The 14,940-nt window shown below is 41.3% G+C and overlaps 2 long non-coding RNA genes across 2 annotated transcripts in view; both read right to left on the bottom strand.

The window, feature by feature from the left end:
• The window catches only part of LOC129152446 (uncharacterized), a 46,197-nt gene that overhangs the window by 11,018 nt on the left and 20,239 nt on the right, over positions 1-14,940 (bottom strand). The gene's annotated exons all lie outside the window — the stretch shown is intronic.
• On the bottom strand, positions 12,834-13,988 carry LOC139072115 (uncharacterized). The gene is made up of 2 exons (XR_011521722.1): positions 13,810-13,988; positions 12,834-13,080 (listed from the first exon to the last, which is right to left on the bottom strand). It is a non-coding gene; the product is annotated as an uncharacterized lncRNA (long non-coding RNA).

Raw genomic sequence — 14,940 nt, 5'->3', positions numbered from 1 at the left:
ATCTGTTGCCATCAAAATTGAGATTTGTTGGTTTTTAAATAAGGACAAGAAACATTTTACAACCATCCTGCCATATCTCCAAATGTCTGCTCTTCATGTCTACACTTTTTTTTCATTTATAACATTAATTGAGAATGTTTAAATTTTCCAAGTTGGGGTTCAAGTTTTTAAGCCTTTATTCTTGCTTCTAGTCTAAAGACGGACTATGATGTTTTTGCCTGTTCATGTCTGTTCATGTGCTCATCAGCAAAACATGTCATGTACAACTAGATAGATTTTAATAGAACCCACAGAATGTAATTATAAAAGTCACATCTAACTAATTAGATTTTGGACTCAACCTGATTTAAGATGGCTGCCACAGCTAATTAATCTTAGAAAACACAAAAATGGCTAAAACTCTAGTTAATTTTGCAGTTGAGCTACAATTTAATTTTTTGATAACTGCAATTAATTGAAAACATACTTGGAGTGAAAACTGATTGTACAAGACTTTCAAAATTGCATGAGATTCAATGGATGATATTTTTCAACACAAAATTCTTTTAGCTTAAAAGATAGCATAAATGACATTGTTGTTCCTAGTAAATTAACCCTCTCAGGCTCAAAATAGGTTTTGATAAAAGGACGAACAACTAAGTCCTTCAGGGGTACTCTGGAGTTAAAAAATGCTCATGAAACACGTATGTGGAATAGCCAGGTAGGTAGGTTTTAACGTTGCAAATCTGCAACACCTGCCTTCAGAGGGTTAACAACATGAATCAACATCCCTGCAAATAAATGCAACAAAACTTTAATTATCTACACATATGAATTTCTAGAGATTGTTTATTTATTTGTGTGCAAAATTTAACAAAACTGAGTAGTGGTAGAAAAAAAACATGACTGAATTGAAGCCTGAAGTGTCATGGCGTTATACTCGTTATAAGCGCCAACAAGTACTTTAACAAGTCTCATCTACAAATATGATCCCTCATGAAGTTACTACTTTACATCAAAAGATAGTGGAGATGTGTAACCTTCAGGCTGAGCAAAGTTTGGGAGTTTTTAGAATTTGAAAAATGCCTCCCGCCTAGAGGCTCCCAGTCGGGGAGAGGAGGAGATGCGCGCAGCATGAGGAGCGCAAATATTAGATAAAAAGTATAATTGCCGGCAGGTCTGGTCTTTGCTGACTGATCACTTTGTCTGGTCATGACTGACTCTGATTATGAAGCAGAATATTGACTCTAATGAAGAAATTCACTCATCCAGCCAGGAAGATTGACGCTGCTGCAGCATCAGACAGCTGGTGCTGCACGAGAGTATGTGGAGCTTACAAGCGCCAAACGTTGGGTTTGATGTTGGTTTAACCTTCTTTGGGACGTGATGGATGTAGAAACGATGGTAAAACACCGCTAACGTGATAGAAGTAGCATCAATGTAAAAAAAAAAAGCAGTAAAAAGGGGCAAAGCCGATGCGTTAGGTATGGAAGTCAAGTGTGCCACATAATCATAAAGAAAGTAAAATATAAATTTTAAAAGAGACTTATATATTTATATATAAATTTAAACTTTCCAAATATAATGAAAATTTATAAATAACGTGAACATACGAAGGAACATCTGTTGGTCAGGCTGAAAAGTTTGGGAACCACTGCTCTAAGTGATAAGTGAATGTCGTTTTTTAAATATATTTTATGTGCAGTTTTTTAGGGCTTTTATGTTTTCTGTAAAGATTGGTATGCTGAAAATCATTTAATGTTTTGCATAAAGCATGAGATTTTGGTTAGTAATTGATTGGAAGAATAACAAATGACTGAATTAAATAGTGGGGCGCCTCTGTCAGTGTTCCCCGGGCCAGCTGTGGCTACATCGTAGCTCATCACCATCAGTGTGTGAATGTGTGTGTGAATGGATGAATGGTACACTGTAGTGTAAAGCGCTTTGGAGTCCTTACTCTGAGAGGCGCTATACACAGGGTATCTGCAGGTTTAAGGGAGCCAAATTTAAGACTTTTTAAGACCTTTTTTAAGGCCACTTTGACCAAATTTAAGCTATTTTTAAAATTAAAGTTAAGCTATAATTTCCAGCTATTGCCTGGAGCCGGTGCTAACCACATCGTGAACGTGGGATTAGCCATCCAGTTACCATTAAACTTGCACTTCCCCATGGCGCAAACTCCCACTAGCTTAACCAGCTAATGTGCTCATCTAAAAACAGCCCCCTTTCACAACCAACTGAATGTGTACGGTTCCGCTTATGCCAACATCATACACAAAAAATGCTGAACACTAACTAGAAATTCACGAAAATTTTTATAGAAATAAAATAATCTTGTTTTTTGGGTCTTTGGTAATTTAAGACCTTTGGAAACTGGATTTAAGGATTATTTGTCATTTTTAAGGATTTTCAAGGCCTTAAATTTGGGAAAGCAAATTTAAGACTTTTTAAGACTTTTTAAGGACCCGCGGATACCCTGTATACAAGTGCAGATCATTTATCATTTATAGTGTTGATCAGGCAGAGCTTTGTTGCCAGCGTTCCACTGCATAACGGCTTCAAACACGTATATAAAAGTTAGTTTTTACGTAAACCATTGGAGGAAATTACACAAACTGACTGAGCTCTAGTTAAGGCGCTTGCAATAGTTTGTGTATGTGTGTGTGTGTGTGTGTTTGGGGGAGGGTACATTGGAACTTTGTCCCCCCCAGTTTGAAAATCCTATTTGCGCCCCTGCTCACCTGCTATCAAGAGCACAGGGAGACAGTCAAACGTGCAGGGAGGCTCACAGACCGTGACATAAAGAAATGGAGCAACATACAACTAACCGGTGAAGGAAGATAAATTTAATCAAAGAAGTTAAAAGATGCAGAAATTTTACAATAATTCTTTTGGGCTTGAAGATGTTTGATATATATCAATAAGAATGTTTGTGTTCACTTCCCATCAGTTGCCTCCACCGTGTGTTTCCAAAACGTACAAAGTTGTGCTGGACGAACAGAAACTGATTTGACTTTGTTTGTTTATATTCAAACCTTAAGAAAATTCTATCTTACAAGTCTTTTATATGTGTTTTTGAATGTGTGTGTGTGAGAAAGTTTTTTTTCTTGTTGTTTTAATTCAGTGTTTTATGTCTGTGTGTGGTACAGCGAGTGCACCCCTATATCATCTGTCTGCATCTTTACAAGCATACCGTAACGTGTTTTTCGTGGCTCCAGAAAAAGTTGCCGTGCATGTACAGAAAGCCCAACTGACCTTGGAACTGCATTAACACATTTTGAGAAATAAAAAAATGAACAAGTTTGAGCATCTGTTGCATATTTATTTAAATAAACAAATCTAATCTAACCAGTGTTTTTTCATGTCAAGTCAGGTGGCTGACTACGATAAAGACAGAAATTAATAATGTCTAAATGTTCACACACAAAAATTACCTTTTTATCACGGACTGTTATTTAGATGTCAGAACAACGGAAGTGGTTGTGTTTGAGTTTAAATAAGATCAAATGAGTGTCAAAAAATAAATGTTTTATCTTCTTGACTTTTTTGGGATAATGCATTACATTTTTAAGAAAACGTGAAAACATTAAAGCAGACTCTTTGAAGCTTTGCTAAAAGGCCAAACCACCTGGGATAAATTATGTGAGTTTTTGATTCCTTTCAAAAGTGGTCTAAGACTATAATGAGACTTCAGCATGAAAAAAAAGAAAAGGCAAATGCTTTAAAGACAGCCCGTGCAGCCAGATGGGGCTTGTTTTCTGAAGCTAATTACAAAATGAGAAAAGAAAAGGTGTTTTTCATTAGGCAGAAGTTCAAGACACCTTTATCGGCTGTAGTCGTTAGGCACAATGGGAACTCCTAAGAGTGAAGGAGGAACAGAAGATGCTTCCTCACTATCAGCCTAAATAAGGGCAGTATTAAAGATCCAATAATTGGTCATAGGCTGTGGACTTGAACAGTGTGTGCAAACATACCTGGGCCCATTACAAGACCCTGGGGAACACCATGATTAAGTCTAATTAGAACTAGGGAACATCTGAAGATTTTTAAAATATCAATATAACTTCAAACAAGATACAAGATGACCCAATAACTTTTTCATCATTCTAAATGAAGATAAGTGAATTTGCGTCGTGCCTGCTAGCTTGCTGCTTCTCCTTCGCTGACGTCTCTCTGACTGTAAGCGATCATTACATGTATTCTTATGCATCCAGTGGATTCTAAGTTTTTTCCTATATTCATAAAAATCGCTGGGTTATTGTTCTGCCCTAAACTTTGCATTTAGCTTTGCGGTTGTAAAATTTTTTGGCGAACATTCATGTTACAGCAAGTCATTTTGCTATGACTGACAGATTTTTGTTTTTTTCTGTTGGCTGTATGGAGAGATGGGCCGAACGCCCCTGTGTAACCATTTAATCATTACAGAGTCCAGCACCATTTTCTAATTTTTCTAGTTTCATTCATCCATCCATTTTCAGCAGCTTATTCAGAGTCAGGTCGCGGGGAAAGCACCCTAAGCCGGGATGCCAAGACTTTCCTCTCCCCAGCTACTTGAGCCTAGCCTGGCAAGCCAGACTAAATAAATGTATTATCTAGTCTGGCCACGCTCCATTGACGGCTCTCGGTTGTGGGGCGGGTTCTACCGTTGTCTTTCAAATGATCTCCGCATTCCACTGGACAATGAATGTGACATACTCTTGTTTCACTCTGTGGCATCATCCCACCCACCAGGCATATAGAGTGCCCTGATTGGCCCACAAAGTGGATAAAGCTCTGTGATTTGTTCACTAAGCAGATAGAGCACTATGATTGGCCCACCATTATGGACCAATCACAGCTCTTTATGTGTTTGAAACCCCTCTAGAGTGTTGTGAGTGGCTAGCCAGAGTCCTGATAGGAGCTGCAGAGGTTCCAATGGAGCGTGCCTAGACCAAACTTTGCAAAGCAAGAATTTGGTCTAGTTCACTAGGCTAACTTGAGCCAGCTCCTCCGGGGGAATCTGAAGGTTTTCCCTGGCCAGCCGAGAGACATAGTCTCTCCAGCGTGTCCTGGGTCTTCCCTTGGGTCTCCTCCCAGTTGGACGTGCCTGGAAAACCTCACCAGGGAGGCGTCCAGGAAGCATCCTAACTAGATGCCAGAGCCACCTCAACTGGCTCCTCTCGATGCGGAGGAGCAGCGGGTCTACTCCGAGCCCCTCCCAGATGACTGAGCTTCTCACCCTATCTCTAAGGGAGAGCCCAGCAACCCTGTGGAGAAAACTCATTTCGGCTGCTTGTATCTGTGATCTCGTTCTTTCAGTCACTACCCAAAGCTCGTGACCATAGGTGAGGGTAGGAACGTCCTAAGGATGTTTTTTCCCCACGAGAATGACTAACAAGCAACTCAATCCTATTTGAGACCACTGCCAATGTATTCATTACACAAGTCAACCACTCATTTAATACAAGCCATTTTCAATAGGTTTTCCTATTGAGGTTTTTAACTTTTCACCCTTTCTGTTGGAATAAAAAAAACTATTTCAGAAGTTCAGAAGATCGACCACATTATATCTGACAGTCTTTGAACATTTCTAATGAATTTTAGGAAGCACTGGATGAGCAGACGTTTAGCAATCATTTGAGTAATATGGAAACCTAAAACCCAATGTCAAGACTTTTTGTAGAACTTTTTTTTTTACTATTACTTCTGTATTTCCTCTTAGCGTTTCCTCGGAACACATTTTGCATTCCTGAAAATGTCTGGTCTTTATTAAAAAACAGTCAAGACCATTGATTTTTCCTGTCAGTGCAGTGTTTGCAGCTCAGGCTGGTCACGTCGACCCAGATCAGGGATGTGAGAATGAGGGGTGGTGGTGATTAAACATCTTAGTCAAAGGTATGGTCTTGCAAGTACATGGCTGGTAATGCAATCCCATCAATAAATGTGCTTGCAAATTCATAAATGGTTCCAACGCTATGTGTAGCAGTAGTGTGTGTGTGTGTGTGTGTGTGTGTGTGTGTGTGTGTGTGTGTGTGTGTGTGTGTGTGTGTGTGTGTGTGTGTGTGTGTGTAAGAGTGCTTATATAAAGGCGCTATATAAATAAACTTTTACTTACTTACTTTACTTACTTAACTAATGGCATGATTTAACACGACAGGACTATTTCATGCCCTTGATCAAACAAAAATCTTTAGTAACATAAAAGATCGAATCTGACATTATTTATGGACTGCATTTATCTGCCGATCCTTAAATCATGTTCACACATGCACTAGACGTTATCGCTTACTGTGGCAGACATTTCTAATAGGGATGTTGGCAGAGAATGCAAGGGGCTCAAAACTCTGCCTCAATGAAGCTTATGATGCTGAAACTTCTTTGGGTTGGTTTGCAACACAACAAAGGTTTGTGGAGGATTCTCCAATAGTAACTGCAGACATAAATGGTCTTGTGAAAAGGCGTAAGTGCAGAACCGTAACATTCCTGGTGAAGGAGTTTCTCTAGAACACCAATCCATATTTAATCTCATGTTGACAACTTTATGCACAGCTACAATGTTAAACGTTGCTTCAAAGCAGATTAAGTAATTCCAGATAGTTGATGTCAGCCTTTCATATGAAAAGGTGTCACAAAGTTATACATAACTTTATCAGTGGGTTAGAACAGGGCCACCTAATATTATGTTTATGTGTTTATGTTTATGTATTTAGCAGACGCTTTTGTCCAAAGCAACTTACAAGTGATAATCGGCATGTTGCCCTTGAGGCTAACAACAACAATAACAACAACAACTTGACATCAGTCATGGAGAGGTGGGAACAAGGAGTGGACAGTTGAGAGGGGGGACGGGTGCAGGGAGGGTGCTAGTTTAGAAGATGCTCTCTGAAGAGCAGGGTCTTCAGGAGTTTCTTGAAAATTACCATAACAGCTCACTTTGTGTTGTTTACAGTGTTAGTCTGAAATGATCGCAGCGTCTCCATAACGCCGGTTTCACACTGGAAGCATCAGCGACGCGAAACGGCAGCGGAATGGTTTACTCGCGCACTTCAAAGCGACTCTTTTCACACCGGGAGAGCCTTGGCAGCGCCACGGCTTCCTCGCTGTGCTCTTTGCTGGACTCGCGAGATTACAAGATCCCTCGAGACTTCAGGTCCCGGTTTGTTTATGCAATCTGCCATTAAACCAAAATAAAGGAAATCACATTTGATATCGCTGTTTGAAGTCATATATGATGTTGTTCCTCTCCACTGCCAGGATTAAAGCCATGACAAACACACCGCTGCACTTCTGGAATGACGATGTGCGTAAATAAGCCGTTGGGTCACACGTAAGCTTCATATTTATGAAATAGCATTGCTGTGGTACTTTTATTTTGAAATTTACCAGTGATTTTACACTGAAACCGTGTGTGAGTTCCTGTCTAGTCCTATGTTAACATGTTTGAATTTACCTGAATATGAATGTTTCCCTTCAAATCACACAATGATGTTTTGATTGCAGTTAAATTAAGGTAATAATGTTCAATTAACAAAAGAAATATAGAACTTTATGAGTCAATGCATCCTTTTCCTACTAATTCCTCACTAAATCATAACTCTGTTTCATGCCTTAATGAAGAAATTAGACAAAATTTAAACACATGCGCCACAAATAAATACGTAAACTATTTGAATGACAGGCTGTTTCAATCTCACCATATGCTGCTTTGCTCATAAACAGTGTTGCCAACTCCCACGACAGAAAGTAGCTGAAGTTGACCCAGAAAGTCACCCAGATGTCGCCAGATGCTAATTTGCATATTTATGATGTGATCGTGCCACACTGGTGGTCATTTTCCCCATAGCATCTAAAATAAATTATGTGTGTGTATATACATATTTAAATATACATGTGTGTATATATATATATATATATATATATGTGTGTATGTATGTATATGTGTATATATATATATATATATATACATATATATATATATATATATAGATATAGATATAGATATATATATAGATATAGATATATTTATATACATGTATGTTCATGCATATATATGTGTATGTATATATATGTACGCGCATATATATGTATACATACATACATATATATACATATACATATATATATATATATACGCATACATATATACATACATACATATGTATGTATATATATGTATGTGGACATATGTATACATATATATATACGCATACATATATATATACATACATATATATGTATGTATATATGTATGAATATATATGTATGCGTATATATATAAATATATATATATATATATATATATATATATATATATATATATATATATATATATGTATGTATGTATGTATATACATATATACATATTTATTAGGGGTTGTATCAAGTAGTCGACTTCACTGCTCTGTAGTGTCTTTTAATGACTTTCGTAGACTAGTCGCTGTCATGTGATAATGACTGACAAGATGCAGTCCTCGGAAATGACATCAGGTGACGAGCCCCTGCGCGTTGAGAGGCGACGTGCTGTGCCAGAGCATTGGTATCTGACGCCCGCCGTGAAACGGACATTTGACCGAATTGTGACTTTTTTCCTCTTGCAATTTAACCTTCCCCTCACCCCAATCCTAACCTTAACCAGCTTACGCATGCAAAGCTCTGATCGTTGACGTGCTACAGACATCTGCATCCTTAGCACAGCCACAGTAACTTTATTCAATTAGGTGTCACCACCCCAAAAACAAATTTAACATGCGATCGTTCATGTCGGCTCATTTCCTTTTATGTTTTCCGTCTTTTATTTGTGCCTGATGCTTTTCGCTCAAGCCCCCACAATGCGGCTCAAAAATTGAGGCCAACCCGGAAGTACCAAAAATTGCATTCCACCCTCAGCTGCTGGGGGCTGGTGTCAGAAGCCCGCAAATCCTCATTGACTCCCATGTTAAAATACCAATTTGACAGCAGAAATAAACATGTTCACAGCCTGGTACCAAAACACGTTTTTTGTTTAAATTATCTAGTTAAATTATCTACTCATGACAACTCTGAGGGGGGTGAATTTTTTTTCTCACTCTTCTGTTTAAGTGTATTAAAAGCCTAAAATTCTGTAAAATTAATGAGCATCAGACCCACGTGACCACAGAGCTAGCTCCGGGAAAAGGCCTCAGTCTGAGCCTCGGCCTCGCCTGAAAACTGGTCATTTTCAGTCTCTCAACTTAGACCATTAGTTGTAGCATTTGTGCGTTCTTTTTTGGATATAATTTGTGCAATTGTTGGACAAAATGACTTGCTGTGGCATTAATTACACTAATAGAGCGTCCAAGGAGTCTCCACTTCATTTTTTTCGGTAAGTAAAATAATATTTATGTATTTTAGGTCACTGCCGAGCTGAACTTAGATTTTTACATGTACTGTTTAACCATGAAATTTGAATTCAACAGGGTAAACCCCCAGTGCATTTAACATAATGCTGCACTTTAGACAATGGGTTGAAATATAACATGTTGGTGGAGCTGGGTTCCGACTATCGGCTTGTGGAGATCTCGGGAGACCAATGTTTTCCACCCGTTTCTCCCCTCCCCGCAGCTCGACGCATCTCTGTCTGATTGCGGCTTCTGTCTGCTGCGCGGGCTGCCGGCTTGTGGAGCTCTGGATGGAAACCGATGTTTTCCACCCATTCTCCACTCCCCGCAGCTCGGCGCATCTCTGTCTGATTGCGGCTTCTGTCTGCTGCGTGGGCTGCCGGCTTGTGGAGCTCTTGGATGGAAACCTTTCCACCCGGTTCTCCCCAGCGGCAGCTCTGCGCACCTCAGATTGCAGAGGCGCTTGTCTGCTGTGCGGCTGCCGGCTTGTGGAGCTCTCGGGAGACCTCTGTGTTCCACCTGGTTTTACCCAGCGGTCAGCCCGGCGTATCTCTGACTCAGAAGCTCTGGTGTTGTGCACAGTTAACGCCGGTTGTAGCTAGGTTGCTACCTCCGTTAGCTTAGCTCCCACCTCCGCGTTAGCTTTGGGTTAGCTTCAGGTTAGCTTGCAGCTAGTTCGACCGGGTGTCATCAGTTGATCCCAGCCTTACAGCCCCACCTTCAGCTCCACCTCTCTTCTCTTTTGTGGAATTGTCTGGGCTTGACGGAACCTGTGACACGGTCAAAATGGCGGTGGTGGCCACCTCCCATTTTTCTTCAAAAACGCATTATTGGAGACTATGAAATGCCTTCTCCAGGTCAGGAATGTCCTGCCCCAACTGGCCAAGTTTAGGTATGTTGGGGTCTTGTTCATGAGGGAAAGAGGGCGCATAAGGTTGATAGGTGGATTGATGCTGCATCTGCAGTGACGCAGGGGTTGTAGCGGTCTGTCGGTGATAGGTTTAGACCATTTAGACTTTTCTTTGAGACATGAGCTGATAGAGGTAATTATGTTATTTATTTAGAAAAATGATGGATTCATAATTTTTTTCTTCTTCGACGGTGTATGGGGAATTGCTTTGTAAACCAATTTCCATAGCTGGTGTGAATACGTCACATTATTCATTGCTCTGATTGGTCATAGAATAGAATAGAATAGAATAGAATAGAATAGAATTCAACTTTATTGCCATTGCACATGTACAGGTACAGGGCAACGAAATGCAGTTTGCATCCATCCAGAAGTGCTTTAGCCGTAATATAGATGTATAACAATGTATATTAGCAATAATGTAGATGTGTAAGTATATTACAGAATGGATCTATTACGTATGTTATAATGTACACGGTATGAAGTATGCTATGAATATTCTATGACTATAAGTATCTACAGGCTGTAGTTAATACAAGCAGTCCATGAGTTTAACGTGGGTCATATGTCAGGAGGCAGAGTTCAGGAGTCTGACAGCTGTTGGGAAGAAACTGTTCCGGTACCTGGTGGTCTTCGTCCGGAGGCTCCTGTAGCGCCTCCCAGAGGGCAGCAGGGTGATCAGTGCATGTGATGGGTGACTGCAGTCTCTGATGATTTTCCCTGCCCTTTTCAGACACCGCTTCCTGTAGATGTCCTTTATGGCAGGAAGTGGTGCTCCGGCGATGCGCTGGGAAGTTTTTCCAACCCTCTGCAACGCCTTCCGGTCCGAGGCGGAGCAGTTCCCATACCAGACTGTTATACAGTTGGTCAGGATGCTCTCGATGGTGCAGCGATAGAAGTTCACCAGAATGTCTGAGGACAAGTTGTTCTTCCTCAGAGTCCTCAAGAAGAAGAGGCGCTGGTGAGCCTTCTTGACCAGCTTGGAGCAGTTGGTAGTCCAGGTGAGATCCTCGGAGATGTGGACTCCCAGGAACTTGAAGCTGCTCACACGCTCCACTGCCGTCCCCTTAATGTGGATGGGTGGATGTGGGTCAGCATTCCTCCCGTAGTCCACAATGAGCTGCTTAGTCTTCTCAGTGTTGTAGGTTGTTTGTGTCGCACCACTCAGTCAGACGGTCCACCTCCACCCTGTAGGCGGTCTCATCATTGTCACTGATGAGGCCAATCACCGTGGTGTCATCTGCAAACTTAATGATGGTGTTGGAACCATCGGCAGGTTTGCAGTCGTGGGTGACAAGGGAGTAGAGGAAAAGGCTCATCACACAGCCTTGTGGTACACCAGTGTTCATTGTGATTGTTGATGAGCAGCAGTTATCCAGTCGGACATGTTGAGGGCGGTTGGTCAGGAAGTCCAGTAACCATTTGCAGGCGAGGGAACTGATCCCCAGGTCTGTCATTTTCCTGATGAGTTGTGAGGGGAGGATTGTATTCAATGCTGAACTGAAGTCTATAAACAGCATTCTGGCGTAGGTGTTGTCCAGGTGTGAGGGGACAGAGTGCAGTGCAATGGAGACTGCATCCTCTGTGCTCCTGTTCTGGCGGTATGCAAATTGGTGGGGGTCCAGGGTGGGGGGGGGGAGACAGGATTTGAAGTGTGCTAAGACCAGCTGCTCTGAGCACTTAGTGATGATGGGGGTGAGTGCTACCGGGCGGTAGTCATTGAGGCTAGATGGGTTGGAGTTTTTGGGTATCGGGACGATGGAGGTGGATTTGAAGCAGGCCGGTACCACAGCATGGGCCAAGGACAGATTGAATATGTCTGTGAGCACTCCTGCGAGCTCCCCAGAGCACGCTCTGAGAACACGCCCAGGGATGCCTTCAGGGCCTGCAGCCTTGTGGACATTGATCCTGCTCAGCACTGCTCGTACATCGGTGGGGGAGAGAGTCAGAGGTTGGTGGTCTGGCGTCATGTCTGTTATGGTTGTGGTTGTGAGGTTCCCTCGCTCAAAACGAGCATAAAAGTTGTTGAGCTCGTTGAGGAAGGAAACATCAGAAGATGCGGGGGAGGGTTTGGTGATCCTGTAGTCTGTGATGGTCTGGAGTCCTTGCCACATGCGTCGGGGGTTGGAGTTGGAGAAGTGTTCTTCTATCTTCTTTTTGTAATGGTGTTTGGCTTTTTTGATGCTCTTCTTCAGATTAGCCCTGGCTGTACTGTAGGCGTGTGCATCTCCTGTCCTAAAAGCGGTGTTGCGGGCCTTCAGTAGGAGACGAACATCCCGGTTCATCCAAGGCTTCTGATTGGGGTACATGGTGATCCTTTTCTGGGTGGTGACACTGTCTGTGGTTACGGAGATGTAATCCAGTACAGATGAGGCGTACTGGTCCAGGTCTGTGTTGGTGAACATATTCCAGTCTGTGTTTTTAAATCTGTCCTGGAGCACCGCGTCTGTCCCCTCTGACTAGGGCTGCAACTAACGATTATTTTCATAATCGATTAATCTGTCGATTATTTTTTCGATTAATCGATTAATCGGTTTGTTATTGTTTAGCTATTTAACCTATACAAGTGATGGATGCATTTCAGTTAAGAACAAAAAAACATAAGAGAATTGTGCAGTTGACTGCAATCTATTTTATTGCACATGAACACAGTCAGCAGTATAAAATGAGCTAAACAGTGCAAAATATCAGTCCAGAATAATTTTTAGCATTAGCTGGAAGCCTGCTCCTTCCACCATGGATAGTGGCCTCATGTCTTTTACCAGCATGTTTAGAATAGAGTTTGTAAGTGGTATGAATTGCTGGGGGGTGAGTGTCTTCTTCCCCATGTAGTTGTCCATCGTTGCTTGTTTTTTTCTGCATAAGAAACACAAATAGACTGAAATAAGTACACATATAAAATAAAGCAGCACACACACTACAACACTAAATCAATATTATATTATTTGAATTAATTAACAATATACAGTGATCATTTATTTTGAGGGTTACGTTCTACAAAATAGCCCGCAACAGGAGATATTCAGAAAAAAAGTAAAACATTTTTACTATTAAAAAGCTCTAAGTAAGAAGCTCATGAGGTTTTTACTTTGAGTCGGGAGTGTTTAAATTAGCCAGAGAAATGTGAAAAATGTTTATTTTGTGTAATACTGTTTAAGAAACATGATAAAAATGTGTTGTGAGGCGTTTTACAGCGTTAGATAGTAAAACAGCCTTTTAATAGTAAAAAAATGACTTTTTCTGAATTTCTCCTGTATTTAAAAATTGAAAGTGTACAACTATGCCGCATTATATTCACCTGGACACAGCTTGTCTGTATATTTTTCTCCGCGGAGTTGTCCTTTTTTGAATGAGGAACATAGTTATGGGTTTGTGCCGTTTTTCTCTTAACGAGAACATTCTTATAAACAGACGTGCTAAATTTGGCAAGCGCATGATACACAACACGGAGGAGATTCACGATTGCATCTAGTCAATCAGAAGTAGAACACCGCAGACTGACGCGGCAAAAAAACATGTTTAACATCCACTATAACGAACTCAGCTAAAACACTAAGTCCAGCTTGTTTATTTTCTGTTACTTACCGGGCTGGCTCTTCCAAATGACGGCTCACTTGACCGCGGTGCTCTTCCTCTGCTGCATCAGCCCCCACATGCTTTCGTCTCAAATGTGCTCCCATACTCGTGAGGTTTTTGTCCGGGGTTTCTCTTCAGTTTTGTCGCTTCTATTTTTCTTCCGTATTTCCTCTTGTTCCGCCATTTTCTCACAGCAAGATGAGCGTCAGTAACGTGATACGTCATGAAAACCGAGGGCACCCATTGGCTCATTTCTTCTTCTACGGCTCCACTGGTAGATCAGTGGCTCATTACTGCCACACACTGGCGGCAAATTTAACAGCTTGTAACCGATGTCAGATTGTGGTAAAAAATAGACTTTATGCGGTAAAATATGATTATTAAACAACTAATCGATGACTAAAAAAGTTGTTAACTATTTTAATAATCGATTATAATCGATTAAATCGATTAGTTGTTTCAGCTCTACCTCTGACCACACTTTAATTGTCCTCACAGCAGGTTTCACACGTTGGATGAGTGGTGAATACCGAGGTGTGAGGAACACGGAGAGATGGTCCGATTGTCCAATGTGGGGGAGGGGTGTTGCTTTGTAGGCTTCAGCCAAGTTGGAATAAACATGGTCTAAAGTCTTGTCTCCTCTAGTGTAGCAGGAGACATGTTGGTGGAATCTGGGGAGGAATGTCTTTAAGTTGGTGTGGTTGAAGTCGCCAGGAACAATAAAAGCAGCCTCGGGGTGTTTATTCAGGTGTTTGTTAATGGCTGCAGAAAGTTCTTTCATGGCCAACCTAGCATTAGCGTCGGGGGGGATATACACTGCAGTAAGTATGATCGAGGTGAGCTCTCTGGGCAGATAATAAGGTCTGCATTTGACCATTAAAAACTCCACATTGGGTGAGCAGTGACTCTCAGTAGTAGTGGAGTTCATGCACCAAGCATTGTTAATATAAATGCACAAACCTCCACCTCTGGTCTTGCTGGAGTCATCTGCTAGCCTGTCGGCTCGGTGTGTGTGGCGTCCTGCTAACTCGATAGCATTGTCCGGGCAGCTGTTGTTCAACCATGTTTCGGTAAAAAACATGGCATTGGAGTCCATAATCCGTCTGTTGTTAGTCATGGAGAGCCGTATCTCATCCATTT

Source organism: Nothobranchius furzeri, chromosome 10 (assembly GCF_043380555.1).
Source record: "Nothobranchius furzeri strain GRZ-AD chromosome 10, NfurGRZ-RIMD1, whole genome shotgun sequence".
NCBI classification, from domain to species: Eukaryota; Metazoa; Chordata; class Actinopteri; order Cyprinodontiformes; family Nothobranchiidae; genus Nothobranchius; species Nothobranchius furzeri.
The sequence above is the reverse complement of the archived record's forward strand: the minus strand, read 5'-3'. Positions and strand labels throughout refer to the sequence as shown.